Genomic DNA, 19721 nt, shown 5'->3' on the forward strand with positions numbered 1-19721 from the left:
TAATAGTTGTTGTTTCATTACATTTTGATATGGATGATCAAAATATAATAGTTGTTGTTTCATTACGTTTTGATATGGATGATCAAAATATAATAGTTGTTGTTTCATTACATTTTGATATGGATGATCAAAATATAATAGTTGTTGTTTCATTTCGTTTTGATATGGATGATCAAAATATAATAGTTGTTGTTTCATTACATTTTGGTATAGATGATCAAAATATAATAGTTGTTGTTTCATTACATTTTGATATGGATGATCAAAATATAATATTTGTTGTTTCATTACGTTTTGATATGGATGATCAAAATATAATAGTTGTTGTTTCATTACATTTTGGTATAGATGATCAAAATATAATAGTTGTTGTTTCATTACATTTTGATATGGATGATCAAAATATAATATTTGTTGTTTCATTACGTTTTGATATAGATGATGAAAATATAATAGTTATTGTTTCATTACGTTTTGATATGGATGATCAAAATATAATATTTGTTGTTTCATTACGTTTTGATATGGATGATCAAAATATAATAGTTGTTGTTTCATTACATTTTGGTATAGATGATCAAAATATAATAGTTGTTGTTTCATTACATTTTGATATGGATGATCAAAATATAATAGTTGTTGTTTCATTACGTTTTGATATGGATGATCAAAATATAATAGTTGTTGTTTCATTACATTTTGATATGGATGATCAAAATATAATAGTTATTGTTTCATTACCTTTTGATATAGATGATCAAAATATAATAGTTGTTGTTTCATTACATTTTGATATGGATGATCAAAATATAATAGTTATTGTTTCATTACCTTTTGATATAGATGATCAAAATATAATAGTTGTTGTTTCATTACATTTTGATATGGATGATCAAAATATAATAGTTGTTGTTTCATTTCGTTGTGATATAGATGATCAAAATATAATAGTTGTTGTTTCATTACATTTTGATATGGATGATCAAAATATAATATTTGTTGTTTCATTACGTTTTGATATAGATGATGAAAATATAATAGTTATTGTTTCATTACGTTTTGATATGGATGATCAAAATATAATAGTTGTTGTTTCATTTCGTTTTGATATGGATGATCAAAATATAATAGTTGTTGTTTCATTACATTTTGGTATAGATGATCAAAATATAATAGTTGTTGTTTCATTACATTTTGATATGGATGATCAAAATATAATATTTGTTGTTTCATTACGTTTTGATATAGATGATGAAAATATAATAGTTATTGTTTCATTACGTTTTGATATGGATGATCAAAATATAATATTTGTTGTTTCATTACGTTTTGATATGGATGATCAAAATATAATAGTTGTTGTTTCATTACATTTTGGTATAGATGATCAAAATATAATAGTTGTTGTTTCATTACATTTTGATATGGATGATCAAAATATAATAGTTGTTGTTTCATTACGTTTTGATATGGATGATCAAAATATAATAGTTTGGATGATCAAAATATAATAGTTGTTTCATTACATTTTGATATGGATGATCAAAATATAATAGTTATTGTTTCATTACCTTTTGATATAGATGATCAAAATATAATAGTTGTTGTTTCATTACATTTTGATATGGATGATCAAAATATAATAGTTGTTGTTTCATTACATTTTGATATGGATGATCAAAATATAATAGTTGTTGTTTCATTACGTTTTGATATGGATGATCAAAATATAATAGTTGTTGTTTCATTACGTTTTGATATAGATGATCAAAAATATAATAGTTGTTTCATTACGTTTCATTACATTTTGATATGGATGATCAAAATATAATATTTGTTGTTTCATTACGTTTTGATATGGATGATCAAAATATAATAGTTATTGTTTCATTACGTTTTGATATGGATGATCAAAATATAATAGTTATTGTTTCATTACGTTTTGATATGGATGATCAAAATATAATAGTTGTTGTTTCATTACGTTTTGATATGGATGATCAAAATATAATAGTTGTTGTTTCATTACATTTTGATATGGATGATCAAAATATAATAGTTGTTGTTTCATTACATTTTGATATGGATGATCAAAATATAATAGTTGTTGTTTCATTACGTTTTGATATGGATGATCAAAATATAATAGTTGTTTCATTGTTTTGATATAGATGATCAAAATTAATAGTTGTTGTTTCATTTTGATATGGATGATCAAAATATAATAGTTATTGTTTCATTACCTTTTGATATAGATGATCAAAATATAATAGTTGTTGTTTCATTACATTTTGATATGGATGATCAAAATATAATAGTTGTTGTTTCATTTCGTTGTGATATAGATGATCAAAATATAATAGTTGTTGTTTCATTACATTTTGATATGGATGATCAAAATATAATAATTGTTGTTTCATTACGTTTTGATATAGATGATCAAAATATAATAGTTGTTGTTTCATTACATTTTGATATGGATGATCAAAATATATAATATGTTGTTGTTTCATTACATTTTGATATGGATGATCAAAATATAATAGTTGTTGTTTCATTACGTTTTGATATGGATGATCAAAATATAATAGTTGTTGTTTCATTACGTTTTGATATGGATGATCAAAATATAATAGTTGTTGTTTCATTACGTTTTGATATGGATGATCAAAATATAATAGTTGTTGTTTCATTACATTTTGATATAGATGATCAAAATATAATAGTTGTTGTTTCATTACATTTTGATATGGATGATCAAAATATAATAGTTGTTGTTTCATTACGTTTTGATATAGATGATCAAAATATAATAGTTGTTGTTTCATTACATTTTGATATGGATGATCAAAATATAATAGTTATTGTTTCATTACCTTTTGATATGGATGATCAAAATATAATAGTTGTTGTTTCATTACATTTTGATATGGATGATCAAAATATAATAGTTATTGTTTCATTACCTTTTGATATAGATGATCAAAATATAATAGTTGTTGTTTCATTACATTTTGATATGGATGATCAAAATATAATAGTTGTTGTTTCATTACGTTTTGATATAGATGATCAAAATATAATAGTTGTTGTTTCATTACATTTTGATATGGATGATCAAAATATAATAGTTGTTGTTTCATTACGTTTTGATATGGATGATCAAAATATAATAGTTGTTGTTTCATTACGTTTTGATATGGATGATCAAAATATAATATTTGTTGTTTCATTACGTTTTGATATGGATGATCAAAATATAATTGTTGTTTCATTGTTTCATTACGTTTTGTTTCATATGGATGATCAAAATATAATTTTGTTGTTTCATTACGTTTTGATATGGATGATTATAATAGTTGTTGTTTCATTACATTTTGATATGGATGATCAAAATATAATAGTTGTTGTTTCATTACGTTTTGATATGGATGATCAAAATATAATAGTTTGTTGTTTCATTACGTTTTGATATGGATGATCAAAATATAATATAGTTGTTGTTTCATTACGTTTTGATATGGATGATCAAAATATAATAGTTGTTGTTTCATTACGTTTTGATATGGATGATCAAAATATAATAGTTGTTGTTTCATTACGTTTTGATATGGATGATCAAAATATAATAGTTGTTGTTTCATTACGTTTTGATATGGATGATCAAAATATAATAGTTGTTGTTTCATTACATTTTGATATGGATGATCAAAATATAATAGTTGTTGTTTCATTACATTTTGATATGGATGATCAAAATATAATAGTTGTTGTTTCATTACATTTTGATATGGATGATCAAAATATAATAGTTGTTGTTTCATTACATTTTGATATGGATGATCAAAATATAATAGTTGTTGTTTCATTACATTTTGATATGGATGATCAAAATATAATAGTTGTTGTTTCATTACATTTTGATATGGATGATCAAAATATAATAGTTGTTGTTTCATTACATTTTGATATGGATGATCAAAATATAATAGTTGTTGTTTCATTACATTTTGATATGGATGATCAAAATATAATAGTTGTTGTTTCATTACGTTTTGATATGGATGATCAAAATATAATAGTTATTGTTTCATTACATTTTGATATGGATGATCAAAATATAATAGTTGTTGTTTCATTACGTTTTGATATGGATGATCAAAATATAATAGTTGTTGTTTCATTACGTTTTGATATGGATGATCAAAATATAATAGTTGTTGTTTCATTACGTTTTGATATGGATGATCAAAATATAATAGTTATTGTTTCATTACGTTTTGATATGGATGATCAAAATATAATAGTTGTTGTTTCATTACGTTTTGATATGGATGATCAAAATATAATAGTTGTTCTTTCATTACGTTTTGATATGGATGATCAAAATATAATAGTTGTTGTTTCATTACGTTTTGATATGGATGATCAAAATATAATAGTTGTTGTTTCATTACGTTTTGATATGGATGATCAAAATATAATAGTTGTTGTTTCATTACATTACATTTTGATATGGATGATCAAAATATAATAGTTGTTGTTTCATTACATTTTGATATGGATGATCAAAATATAATAGTTGTTGTTTCATTACGTTTTGATATAGATGATCAAAATATAATAGTTGTTGTTTCATTACGTTTTGATATGGATGATCAAAATATAATAGTTGTTGTTTCATTACGTTTTGATATGGATGATCAAAATATAATAGTTGTTGTTTCATTACATTTTGATATGGATGATCAAAATATAATATTTGTTGTTTCATTACGTTTTGATATAGATGATCAAAATATAATAGTTATTGTTTCATTACGTTTTGATATGGATGATCAAAATATAATATTTGTTGTTTCATTACGTTTTGATATGGATGATCAAAATATAATAGTTGTTGTTTCATTACATTTTGATATAGATGATCAAAATATAATAGTTGTTGTTTCATTACATTTTGATATGGATGATCAAAATATAATAGTTGTTGTTTCATTACGTTTTGATATGGATGATCAAAATATAATAGTTGTTGTTTCATTACGTTTTGATATGGATGATCAAAATATAATAGTTGTTGTTTCATTACATTTTGATATAGATGATCAAAATATAATAGTTGTTGTTTCATTACATTTTGATATAGATGATCAAAATATAATAGTTGTTGTTTCATTACGTTTTGATATGGATGATCAAAATATAATAGTTGTTGTTTCATTACATTTTGATATGGATGATCAAAATATAATAGTTGTTGTTTCATTACATTTGATCAAAATATAATAGGTTACGTTTTGATATAGATGATCAAAATATAATAGTTGTTGTTTCATTACATTTTGATATGGATGATCAAAATATAATATTTGTTGTTTCATTACGTTTTGATATGGATGATCAAAATATAATAGTTGTTGTTTCATTACATTTTGATATGGATGATCAAAATATAATAGTTGTTGTTTCATTACATTTTGATATGGATGATCAAAATATAATAGTTGTTGTTTCATTACATTTTGATATGGATGATCAAAATATAATAGTTTGTTGTTTCATTACGTTTTGATATGGATGATCAAAATATAATAGTTATTGTTTCATTACGTTTTGATATGGATGATCAAAATATAATAGTTGTTGTTTCATTACATTTTGATATAGATGATCAAAATATAATAGTTGTTGTTTCATTACATTTTGATATGGATGATCAAAATATAATAGTTGTTGTTTCATTACGTTTTGATATGGATGATCAAAATATAATAGTTGTTGTTTCATTACATTTTGATATGGATGATCAAAATATAATAGTTGTTGTTTCATTACGTTTTGATATAGATGATCAAAATATAATAGTTGTTGTTTCATTACATTTTGATATGGATGATCAAAATATAATAGTTGTTGTTTCATTACGTTTTGATATAGATGATCAAAATATAATAGTTGTTGTTTCATTACGTTTTGATATGGATGATCAAAATATAATAGTTGTTGTTTCATTACGTTTTGATATGGATGATCAAAATATAATAGTTGTTGTTTCATTACATTTTGATATGGATGATCAAAATATAATAGTTGTTGTTTCATTACATTTTGATATGGATGATCAAAATATAATATTTATTGTTTCATTACGTTTTGATATGGATGATCAAAATATAATAGTTGTTGTTTCATTACGTTTTGATATGGATGATCAAAATATAATAGTTGTTGTTTCATTACATTTTGGTATAGATGATCAAAATATAATAGTTGTTGTTTCATTACATTTTGATATGGATGATCAAAATATAATATTTGTTGTTTCATTACGTTTTGATATAGATTTCATTACGTTTTGATATGGATGATCAAAATATAATAGTTGTTGTTTCATTACGTTTTGATATGGATGATCAAAATATAATAGTTGTTGTTTCATTACATTTTGATATGGATGATCAAAATATAATAGTTGTTGTTTCATTACGTTTTGATATGGATGATCAAAATATAATAGTTGTTGTTTCATTACATTTTGATATGGATGATCAAAATATAATAGTTGTTGTTTCATTACGTTTTGATATAGATGATCAAAATATAATAGTTGTTGTTTCATTACATTTTGATATGGATGATCAAAATATAATAGTTGTTGTTTCATTACGTTTTGATATGGATGATCAAAATATAATAGTTGTTGTTTCATTATTTTGATATGGATGATCAAAATATAATAGTTGTTGTTTCATTACATTTTGATATGGATGATCAAAATATAATATTTGTTGTTTCATTACAAAATATTTTGTTGTTTCATTACGTTTTGATATGGATGATCAAAATATAATAGTTGTTGTTTCATTACGTTTTGATATGGATGATCAAAATATAATATTTGTTGTTTCATTACGTTTTGATATGGATGATCAAAATATAATAGTTGTTGTTTCATTACGTTTTGATATAGATGATCAAAATATAATAGTTGTTGTTTCATTACAAAATTTTGATATGGATGATCAAAATATAATAGTTGTTGTTTCATTACGTTTTGATATGGATGATCAAAATATAATAGTTGTTGTTTCATTACGTTTTGATATGGATGATCAAAATATAATAGTTGTTGTTTCATTACGTTTTGATATGGATGATCAAAATATAATAGTTATTGTTTCATTACGTTTTGATATGGATGATCAAAATATAGTTGTTGTTTCATTACGTTTTGATATGGATGATAAAAATATAATATTTGTTGTTTCATTACGTTTTGATATGGATGATCAAAATATAATAGTTGTTGTTTCATTACATTTTGATATGGATGATCAAAATATAATAGTTGTTGTTTCATTACATTTTGATATAGATGATCAAAATATAATAGTTATTGTTTCATTACATTTTGATATGGATGATCAAAATATAATAGTTATTGTTTCATTACATTTTGATATGGATGATCAAAATATAATAGTTGTTTCATTACATTTTGATATGGATGATCAAAATATAATAGTTGTTGTTTCATTACGTTTTGATGTGGATGATCAAAATATAATAGTTGTTGTTTCATTACGTTTTGATATGGATGATCAAAATATAATAGTTGTTGTTTCATTACGTTTTGATATAGATGATGAAAATATAATAGTTGTTGTTTCATTACATTTTGATATGGATGATCAAAATATAATAGTTGTTGTTTCATTACGTTTTGATATAGATGATGAAAATATAATATTTGTTGTTTCATTACGTTTTGATATGGATGATCAAAATATAATAGTTATTGTTTCATTACATTTTGATATGGATGATCAAAATATAATATTTGTTGTTTCATTACGTTTTGATATGGATGATCAAAATATAATAGTTGTTGTTTCATTACGTTTTGATATGGATGATCAAAATATAATATTTGTTGTTTCATTACGTTTTGATATAGATGATCAAAATATAATAGTTATTGTTTCATTACGTTTTGATATGGATGATCAAAATATAATAGTTGTTGTTTCATTACGTTTTGATATGGATGATCAAAATATAATAGTTGTTGTTTCATTACGTTTTGATATGGATGATCAAAATATAATAGTTGTTGTTTCATTACATTTTGATATAGATGATGAAAATATAATAGTTGTTGTTTCATTACATTTTGATATGGATGATCAAAATATAATAGTTGTTGTTTCATTACGTTTTGATATAGATAATGAAAATATAATATTTGTTGTTTCATTACGTTTTGATATGGATGATCAAAATATAATAGTTATTGTTTCATTACATTTTGATATGGATGATCAAAATATAATATTTGTTGTTTCATTACGTTTTGATATGGATGATCAAAATATAATAGTTGTTGTTTCATTACGTTTTGATATGGATGATCAAAATATAATACGTTTTGATTGATGATTCATTACGTTTTGATATGGATGATCAAAATATAATAGTTGTTGTTTCATTACGTTTTGATATGGATGATCAAAATATAATAGTTGTTGTTTCATTACGTTTTGATATGGATGATCAAAATATAATAGTTGTTGTTTCATTACATTTTGATATGGATGATCAAAATATAATAGTTGTTGTTTCATTACGTTTTGATATGGATGATCAAAATATAATAGTTGTTGTTTCATTACGTTTTGATATGGATGATCAAAATATAATAGTTGTTGTTTCATTACGTTTTGATATGGATGATCAAAATATAATAGTTGTTGTTTTGATATGGATGATCATTACATTTTGATATGGATGATCAAAATATAATAGTTGTTGTTTCATTACGTTTTGATATGGATGATCAAAATATAATAGTTGTTGTTTCATTACATTTTGATATGGATGATCAAAATATAATAGTTGTTTCATTACGTTTTGATATGGATGATCAAAATATAATAGTTATTGTTTCATTACGTTTTGATATGGATGATCAAAATATAATATTTGTTGTTTCATTACGTTTTGATATGGATGATCAAAATATAATAGTTGTTGTTTCATTACGTTTTGATATGGATGATCAAAATATAATATTTGTTGTTTCATTACGTTTTGATATGGATGATCAAAATATAATAGTTGTTGTTTCATTACGTTTTGATATGGATGATCAAAATATAATAGTTGTTGTTTCATTACGTTTTGATATGGATGATCAAAATATAATAGTTGTTGTTTCATTACGTTTTGATATGGATGATCAAAATATAATAGTTGTTGTTTCATTACGTTTTGATATGGATGATCAAAATATAATAGTTGTTGTTTCATTACGTTTTGATATGGATGATCAAAATATAATAGTTATTGTTTCATTACGTTTTGATATGGATGATCAAAATATAATATTTGTTGTTTCATTACGTTTTATATGGATGATCAAAATATAATAGTTGTTGTTTCATTACGTTTTGATATAGATGATGAAAATATAATAGTTGTTGTTTCATTACATTTTGATATGGATGATAAAAATATAATAGTTGTTGTTTCATTACGTTTTGATATGGATGATCAAAATATAATAGTTATTGTTTCATTACGTTTTGATATGGATGATCAAAATATAATAGTTGTTGTTTCATTACGTTTTGATATGGATGATCAAAATATAATAGTTGTTGTTTCATTACATTTTGATATGGATGATCAAAATATAATAGTTGTTGTTTCATTACATTTTGATATGGATGATCAAAATATAATAGTTGTTGTTTCATTACGTTTTGATATGGATGATCAAAATATAATAGTTGTTGTTTCATTACGTTTTGATATGGATGATCAAAATATAATAGTTGTTTCATTACCTTTTGATATAGATTTCATTACGTTTTGATATGGATGATCAAAATATAATAGTTGTTGTTTCATTACATTTTGATATGGATGATCAAAATATAATAGTTGTTGTTTCATTACATTTTGATATGGATGATCAAAATATAATAGTTGTTGTTTCATTACATTTTGATATGGATGATCAAAATATAATAGTTGTTGTTTCATTACGTTTTGATATGGATGATCAAAATATAATAGTTGTTGTTTCATTACGTTTTGATATGGATGATCAAAATATAATAGTTGTTGTTTCATTACGTTTTGATATGGATGATCAAAATATAATAGTTGTTGTTTCATTACATTTTGATATAGATGATCAAAATATAATAGTTGTTGTTTCATTACGTTTTGATATGGATGATCAAAATATAATAGTTGTTGTTTCATTACGTTTTGATATGGATGATCAAAATATAATAGTTGTTGTTTCATTACGTTTTGATATGGATGATCAAAATATAATAGTTGTTGTTTCATTACGTTTTGATATGGATGATCAAAATATAATAGTTGTTGTTTCATTACGTTTTGATATGGATGATCAAAATATAATAGTTGTTGTTTCATTTTGGTATAGATGATCAAAATATAATAGTTTTGATTACATTTTGATATAGATGATCAAAATATAATAGTTATTGTTTCATTACATTTTGATATGGATGATCAAAATATAATAGTTATTGTTTCATTACATTTTGATATGGATGATCAAAATATAATAGTTGTTTCATTACATTTTGATATGGATGATCAAAATATAATAGTTGTTGTTTCATTACGTTTTGATATGGATGATCAAAATATAATAGTTGTTGTTTCATTACGTTTTGATATGGATGATCAAAATATAATAGTTGTTGTTTCATTACATTTTGATATGGATGATCAAAATATAATAGTTGTTGTTTCATTACATTTTGATATGGATGATCAAAATATAATAGTTGTTGTTTCATTACGTTTTGATATGGATGATCAAAATATAATAGTTGTTGTTTCATTACGTTTTGATATGGATGATCAAAATATAATAGTTGTTGTTTCATTACATTTTGATATGGATGATCAAAATATAATAGTTGTTGTTTCATTACATTTTGATATGGATGATCAAAATATAATAGTTGTTGTTTCATTACGTTTTGATATGGATGATCAAAATATAATAGTTGTTGTTTCATTACATTTTGATATGGATGATCAAAATATAATAGTTGTTGTTTCATTACATTTTGATATAGATGATGAAAATATAATATAATTGTTGTTTCATTACGTTTTGATATGGATGATCAAAATATAATAGTTATTGTTTCATTACGTTTTGATATGGATGATCAAAATATAATAGTTGTTGTTTCATTACATTTTGATATGGATGATCAAAATATAATAGTTGTTGTTTCATTACGTTTTGATATGGATGATCAAAATATAATAGTTGTTGTTTCATTACGTTTTGATATGGATGATCAAAATATAATAGTTGTTGTTTCATTACGTTTTGATATGGATGATCAAAATATAATAGTTGTTGTTTCATTACGTTTTGATATGGATGATCAAAATATAATAGTTGTTGTTTCATTACGATTTGATCAAAATATAATAGATATTTTGGATGATGATCAAAATATAATAGTTGTTGTTTCATTACATTTTGATATGGATGATCAAAATATAATAGTTATTGTTTCATTACGTTTTGATATAGATGATCAAAATATAATAGTTGTTGTTTCATTACATTTTGATATGGATGATCAAAATATAATAGTTGTTGTTTCATTACATTTTGATATGGATGATCAAAATATAATAGTTGTTGTTTCATTACATTTTGATATGGATGATCAAAATATAATAGTTGTTGTTTCATTACATTTTGATATGGATGGATGATCAAAATATAATAGTTGTTGTTTCATTACGTTTTGATATGGATGATCAAAATATAATAGTTGTTGTTTCATTACATTTTGATATGGATGATCAAAATATAATAGTTGTTGTTTCATTACATTTTGATATGGATGATCAAAATATAATAGTTGTTGTTTCATTACGTTTTGATATGGATGATCAAAATATAATAGTTATTGTTTCATTACGTTTTGATATGGATGATCAAAATATAATAGTTGTTGTTTCATTACGTTTTGATATGGATGATCAAAATATAATAGTTGTTGTTTCATTACATTTTGATAGATGATCAAAATATAATAGTTGTTGTTTCATTACATTTTGATATGGATGATCAAAATATAATAGTTGTTGTTTCATTACGTTTTGATATGGATGATCAAAATATAATAGTTGTTGTTTCATTACATTTTGATTTTGATATGGATGATCAAAATATAATAGTTGTTGTTTCATTACATTTTGATATGGATGATCAAAATATAATAGTTGTTTCATTACCTTTTGATTGGATGATCAAAATATAATAGTTGTTGTTTCATTTTTTGATATGGATGATCAAAATATAATAGTTGTTGTTTCATTACGTTTTGATATAGATGATCAAAATATAATAGTTGTTGTTTCATTACGTTTTGATATGGATGATCAAAATATAATAGTTGTTGTTTCATTACGTTTTGATATGGATGATCAAAATATAATAGTTGTTGTTTCATTACATTTTGATATGATATGATGATCAAAATATAATAGTTGTTGTTTCATTACATTTTGATTGGATGATCATTACATTACGTTTTGATATGGATGATCAAAATATAATAGTTGTTGTTTCATTACATTACATTTTGATATGGATGATCAAAATATAATAGTTGTTGTTTCATTACGTTTTGATATGGATGATCAAAATATAATAGTTGTTGTTTCATTACGTTTTGATATGGATGATCAAAATATATAATATGATATAGATGATCAAAATATAATAGTTATTGTTTCATTACGTTTTGATATGGATGATCAAAATATAATAGTTGTTGTTTCATTACGTTTTGATATGGATGATCAAAATATAATACGTTTTGTTGTTATAATAGTTGTTGTTTCATTACGTTTTGATATGGATGATCAAAATATAATAGTTGTTGTTTCATTACATTTTGATATGGATGATCAAAATATAATAGTTGTTGTTTCATTACGTTTTGATATGGATGATCAAAATATAATAGTTGTTGTTTCATTACGTTTTGATATGGATGATCAAAATATAATAGTTGTTGTTTCATTACGTTTTGATATGGATGATCAAAATATAATAGTTGTTGTTTCATTACGTTTTGATATGGATGATCAAAATATAATAGTTGTTGTTGTTTCATTACGTTTTGATATGGATGATCAAAATATAATAGTTGTTTCATTACGTTTTGATATGGATGATCATTAATAGTTGTTTCATTACGTTTTATATGGATGATCATTTTTTGATTACGATTTAATATTTGTTGATATGGATGATCAAAATATAATAGTTGTTGTTTCATTACGTTTTGATATGGATGATCAAAATATAATAGTTGTTTCATTACGTTTTGATATGGATGATCAAAATATAATAGTTGTTGTTTCATTACGTTTTGATATGGATGATCAAAATATAATATTTGTTGTTTCATTACGTTTTGATATGGATGATCAAAATATAATAGTTATTGTTTCATTACGTTTTGATATGGATGATCAAAATATAATAGTTGTTGTTTCATTACGTTTTGATATGGATGATCAAAATATAATTTGTTGTTTCATTACGTTTTGATATGGATGATCAAAATATAATAGTTGTTGTTTCATTACGTTTTGATATGGATGATCAAAATATAATAGTTGTTGTTTCATTACATTACGTTTTGATATGGATGATCAAAATATAATAGTTGTTGTTTCATTACATTTTGATATGGATGATCAAAATATAATAGTTGTTGTTTCATTACGTTTTGATATAGATGATCAAAATATAATAGTTGTTGTTTCATTACATTTTGATATGGATGATCAAAATATAATATTTGTTGTTTCATTACGTTTTGATATGGATGATCAAAATATAATAGTTGTTGTTTCATTACGTTTTGATATGGATGATCAAAATATAATAGTTGTTGTTTCATTACGTTTTGATATGGATGATCAAAATATAATAGTTGTTGTTTCATTACGTTTTGATATGGATGATCAAAATATAATAGTTGTTGTTTCATTACATTTTGATATAGATGATCAAAATATAATAGTTGTTGTTTCATTACATTTTGATATGGATGATCAAAATATAATAGTTGTTGTTTCATTACGTTTTGATATGGATGATCAAAATATAATAGTTGTTGTTTCATTACATTTTGATATGGATGATCAAAATATAATAGTTATTGTTTCATTACCTTTTGATATAGATGATCAAAATATAATAGTTGTTGTTTCATTACATTTTGATATGGATGATCAAAATATAATAGTTATTGTTTCATTACCTTTTGATATAGATGATCAAAATATAATAGTTGTTGTTTCATTACATTTTGATATGGATGATCAAAATATAATAGTTGTTGTTTCATTTCGTTGTGATATAGATGATCAAAATATAATAGTTGTTGTTTCATTACATTTTGATATGGATGATCAAAATATAATATTTGTTGTTTCATTACGTTTTGATATAGATGATGAAAATATAATAGTTATTGTTTCATTACGTTTTGATATGGATGATCAAAATATAATATTTGTTGTTTCATTACGTTTTGATATGGATGATCAAAATATAATAGTTGTTGTTTCATTACATTTTGGTATAGATGATCAAAATATAATAGTTGTTGTTTCATTACATTTTGATATGGATGATAAAAATATAATTTTTGTTGTTTCATTACGTTTTGATATGGATGATCAAAATATAATATTTGTTGTTTCATTACGTTTTGATATGGATGATCAAAATATAATAGTTATTGTTTCATTACGTTTTGATATGGATGATCAAAATATAATATTTGTTGTTTCATTACGTTTTGATATGGATGATCAAAATATAATAGTTGTTGTTTTATTACATTTTGGTATAGATGATCAAAATATAATAGTTGTTGTTTCATTACATTTTGATATAGATGATCAAAATATAATAGTTATTGTTTCATTACATTTTGATATGGATGATCAAAATATAATAGTTATTGTTTCATTACATTTTGATATGGATGATCAAAATATAATAGTTGTTTCATTACATTTTGATATGGATGATCAAAATATAATAGTTGTTGTTTCATTACGTTTTGATGTGGATGATCAAAATATAATAGTTGTTCTTTCATTACGTTTTGATATGGATGATGAAAATATAATAGTTGTTGTTTCATTACATTTTGATATAGATGATGAAAATATAATAGTTGTTGTTTCATTACATTTTGATATGGATGATCAAAATATAATTTTTGTTGTTTCATTACGTTTTGATATGGATGATCAAAATATAATAGTTGTTGTTTCATTACGTTTTATATGGATGATCAAAATATAATAGTTATTGTTTCATTACATTTTGATATGAATGATCAAAATATAATAGTTGTTTCATTACATTTTGATATGGATGATAAAAATATAATTTTTGTTGTTTCATTACGTTTTGATATGGATGATCAAAATATAATAGTTGTTGTTTCATTACGTTTTGATATGGATGATCAAAATATAATAGTTATTGTTTCATTACATTTTGATATGGATGATCAAAATATAATAGTTGTTGTTTCATTACATTTTGATATAGATGATGAAAATATAATATTTGTTGTTTCATTACGTTTTGATATGGATGATCAAAATATAATAGTTATTGTTTCATTACGTTTTGATATAGATGATCAAAATATAATATTTGTTGTTTCATTACGTTTTGATATGGATGATCAAAATATAATAGTTATTGTTTCATTACGTTTTGATATAGATGATCAAAATATAATATTTGTTGTTTCATTACGTTTTGATATGGATGATCAAAATATAATAGTTGTTGTTTCATTACGTTTTGATATGGATGATCAAAATATAATAGTTGTTGTTTCATTACGTTTTGATATGGATGATCAAAATATAATAGTTGTTGTTTCATTACGTTTTGATATGGATGATCAAAATATAATAGTTGTTGTTTCATTACGTTTTGATATGGATGATCAAAATATAATAGTTATTGTTTCATTACGTTTTGATATGGATGATCAAAATATAATAGTTGTTGTTTCATTACATTTTGATATAGATGATGAAAATATAATAGTTGTTGTTTCATTACGTTTTGATATAGATGATGAAAATATAATAGTTGTTGTTTCATTACATTTTGATATGGATGATCAAAATATAATATTTGTTGTTTCATTACGTTTTGATATGGATGATCAAAATATAATAGTTATTGTTTCATTACGTTTTGATATGGATGATCAAAATATAATAGTTATTGTTTCATTACGTTTTGATATGGATGATCAAAATATAATAGTTGTTGTTTCATTACGTTTTGATATGGATGATCAAAATATAATAGCTATTGTTAATATGGATGATCAGATCTTCTTGGTATTATGAGATTTGTTTGAAATTAGAACCTAAGTTAAGGGCGGTAGACATTGTAGTAAAGAACTATGAAGTTAAACCCTTACTTAAGTAAATGTGAGAATTGGTAACATAGGATGTCTGGGTTCCGTATACACTTAAAGAGCAGAAGGTTGGTTGTTCAACCCTAAATATGTGAGTGGTATTGGATAACTCAGAACTGATGGCGGTTTTTATTCTAAAATTAACAGTAATTTTGGGCTTCCTTGGCTCCTTGTGGACACCGTACTCCTCAGTGTGGGCTGAATAATTGATCAATTGGTTACAGTTCGATTGATTTACCTAGAAGTGGAGTGTGGAGGGAGAGTGGATAGACTTGTTTTAAATATCAAAGATTCAACCCCTTCATTATAACGGTTGAGTTCAATCTTCACATTACAGTTCTGCACTGCATCACGGGTAATTTGGGTTTCTGCTTCATTTCATTGTCGGCGTACAAAATATGGATCAAAACAATTAAAATGAATCACAATATTTTGGAACAATTACTACAATAGTAATTATTGCGTTATCAGTGGTATTTATATACATATTGTGTAATTCATTTGTCATTTGGAACCCTGAAGCTGATGGAGTCGGGAACCCAACTACATACATAAATTACATACATACCTTTAGATACATAAATAACTTAGATAAACTTGGGCGCAAAAGGCAAAAGTGTTTACAATTCTACGATTAAGGCTCAGCATATTAAACACAACTTTGTCTTCTATAACCTGTGTTTGTTCAGTATCACAGCAGTTTTGTGTTTAACCCTATTTAGTGAGATTGTTATCAGATTAAACACAACTGTTTTTTCTATAACCTGTGTTTGTTCAGTGTCACAGCAGTTTTGTGTTTAACCCTATTTAGTGAGATTGTTATCAGATTAAACACAACTGTTTTTTCTATAACCTGTGTTTGTTCAGTGTCACAGCAGTTTTGTGTTTAACCCTATTTAGTGAGATTGTTATCAGATTAAACACAACTGTTTTTTCTATAACCTGTGTTTGTTCAGTGTCACAGCAGTTTTGTGTTTAACCCTATTTAGTGAGATTGTTATCAGATTAAACACAACTGTTTTTCTATAACTTGTGTTTGTTCAGTGTCACAGCAGTTTTGTGTTTAACCCTATTTAGTGAGATTGTTATCAGATTAAACACAACTGTTTTTCTATAACTTGTGTTTGTTCAGTGTCACAGCAGTTTTGTGTTTAACCCTATTTAGTGAGATTGTTATCAGATTAAACACAACTGTTTTTTCTATAACCTGTGTTTGTTCAGTGTCACAGCAGTTTTGTGTTTAACCCTATTTAGTGAGATTGTTATCAGATTAAACACAACTGTTTTTTCTATAACCTGTGTTTGTTCAGTATCACAGCAGTTTTGTGTTTAACCCTATTTAGTGAGATTGTTATCAGATTAAACACAACTTTGTCTTCTATAACCTGTGTTTGTTCAGTATCACAGCAGTTTTGTGTTTAACCCTATTTAGTGAGATTGTTATCAGATTAAACACAACTGTTTTTTCTATAACCTGTGTTTGTTCAGTGTCACAGCAGTTTTGTGTTTAACCCTATTTAGTGAGATTGTTATCAGATTAAACACAACTGTTTTTTCTATAACCTGTGTTTGTTCAGTGTCACAGCAGTTTTGTGTTTAACCCTATTTAGTGAGATTGTTATCAGATTAAACACAACTTTGTCTTCTATAACCTGTGTTTGTTCAGTATCACAGCAGTTTTGTGTTTAACCCTATTTAGTGAGATTTATATCAGATTAAACACAACTGTTTTTTCTATAACCTGTGTTTGTTCAGTGTCACAGCAGTTTTGTGTTTAACCCTATTTAGTGAGATTGTTATCAGATTAAACACAACTGTTTTTTCTATAACCTGTGTTTGTTCAGTGTCACAGCAGTTTTATGTTTAACCCTATTTAGTGAGATTTATATCAGATTACATATACAACTTTAGAAATATCGAGCTAGCAACAGATGTGACCTCAAACTTCCCAAATTCGCGGTTGTGTTTTATCGAAGAATGACAAAGATCTGCGCGTAGTTTACGTTCAAAACATGTTTTATTAGGGATGAAACTCGTGGTAATTCCATAATTACACAAAATAAAATTCTATTCGTGCCACTCGTGTGTTATTTAAGCAGTAGAACCAAATAAAGCTTATATGTTTTTAGTTAATCTCAGTTGCATTTAAAGAGTGCATTTTGTTTCATTTACTTAGTTAAGACTTAGGCTCTCAGTATACGACGGAAGTTGTAAATTCGATAAAAGAATGAAGTCTAAAAACCTGTTTTTAACGTAGTTTTTTGAAGATCAACATTTTGCTTATTTTTTAACAAACGTTTGTTTTTGTTTACTGGCAATTATTCTGTAGAAACAATAATAATACATAAGAACTTTTATCTCTTATTCATTGCCATATTGAATTTCCTTTAGTGAATTGAGATCTGTAGTGGCTAGTTAGTTAGTGTGTCCAGATTGGGAATCCGGTGGTTCGTTTCGCATTGTGTCGTAGTAAAGAACGTGATACACGTTAGACTAAAGCAGTGGTTCTTAACCTGGGGGTCGTTTGTTGTTTCTCGGGGGTCACGGAAGGCTTGGGAATTATTGGGGAAATCTCGGAGCAGTTTGCAGTTTTTGTAGCAAGTGCCTGTAACTGCCCACCAATGAGAAACACGCGGAAGTGCGGCAGTTGAACCACGTCGAGATGCTTGTTCCACAATATATTACAACGTTTTGAATTTCGTGAATTTTTAACTATATAATATTAATACATCGAACTTAAAATTTAAATATCAAAGTTATCATCGTATTTAGTATATTTTCTCATTATATATATATTATATCAACCCTCACACTGACTGAATAAGTTGGTTTCGTATGATGTTCCATAATTCTATATATTTTACATTTGTTTAGCACTTGTAGCATTTCTCAAGGTCATTTATTTGTAACATTTTCAATAAATTAGGATCTTTATATAGTTTTGTTTTATTCTACCTTTACGCAAAGTTCCCCATTACAAAAATTATTATAGGGGTCACGGTAATACCCTGGAGAGTCTCAGGGGGTAAGACGATGAGAAAGGTTGAGAACCACTGGACTAAAGTGTACGTCAATGGCACGCGCGATACCTCAACCTAATATGTACATCCGTGACACACGTGATACACCATAATCTAACGTGTACATCAGTGA

General features: G+C 24.5%; 1 protein-coding gene across 1 annotated transcript in view; it reads left to right on the forward strand.

Moving 5' to 3' along the window:
- Window positions 1-19721, forward strand: part of LOC143234467 (receptor-type tyrosine-protein phosphatase N2-like) — a 562455-nt gene that overhangs the window by 358700 nt on the left and 184034 nt on the right. The window lies entirely within an intron of this gene.

This window comes from Tachypleus tridentatus, chromosome 12, assembly GCF_004210375.1.
Source record: "Tachypleus tridentatus isolate NWPU-2018 chromosome 12, ASM421037v1, whole genome shotgun sequence".
Classification (NCBI taxonomy): Eukaryota; Metazoa; Arthropoda; class Merostomata; order Xiphosura; family Limulidae; genus Tachypleus; species Tachypleus tridentatus.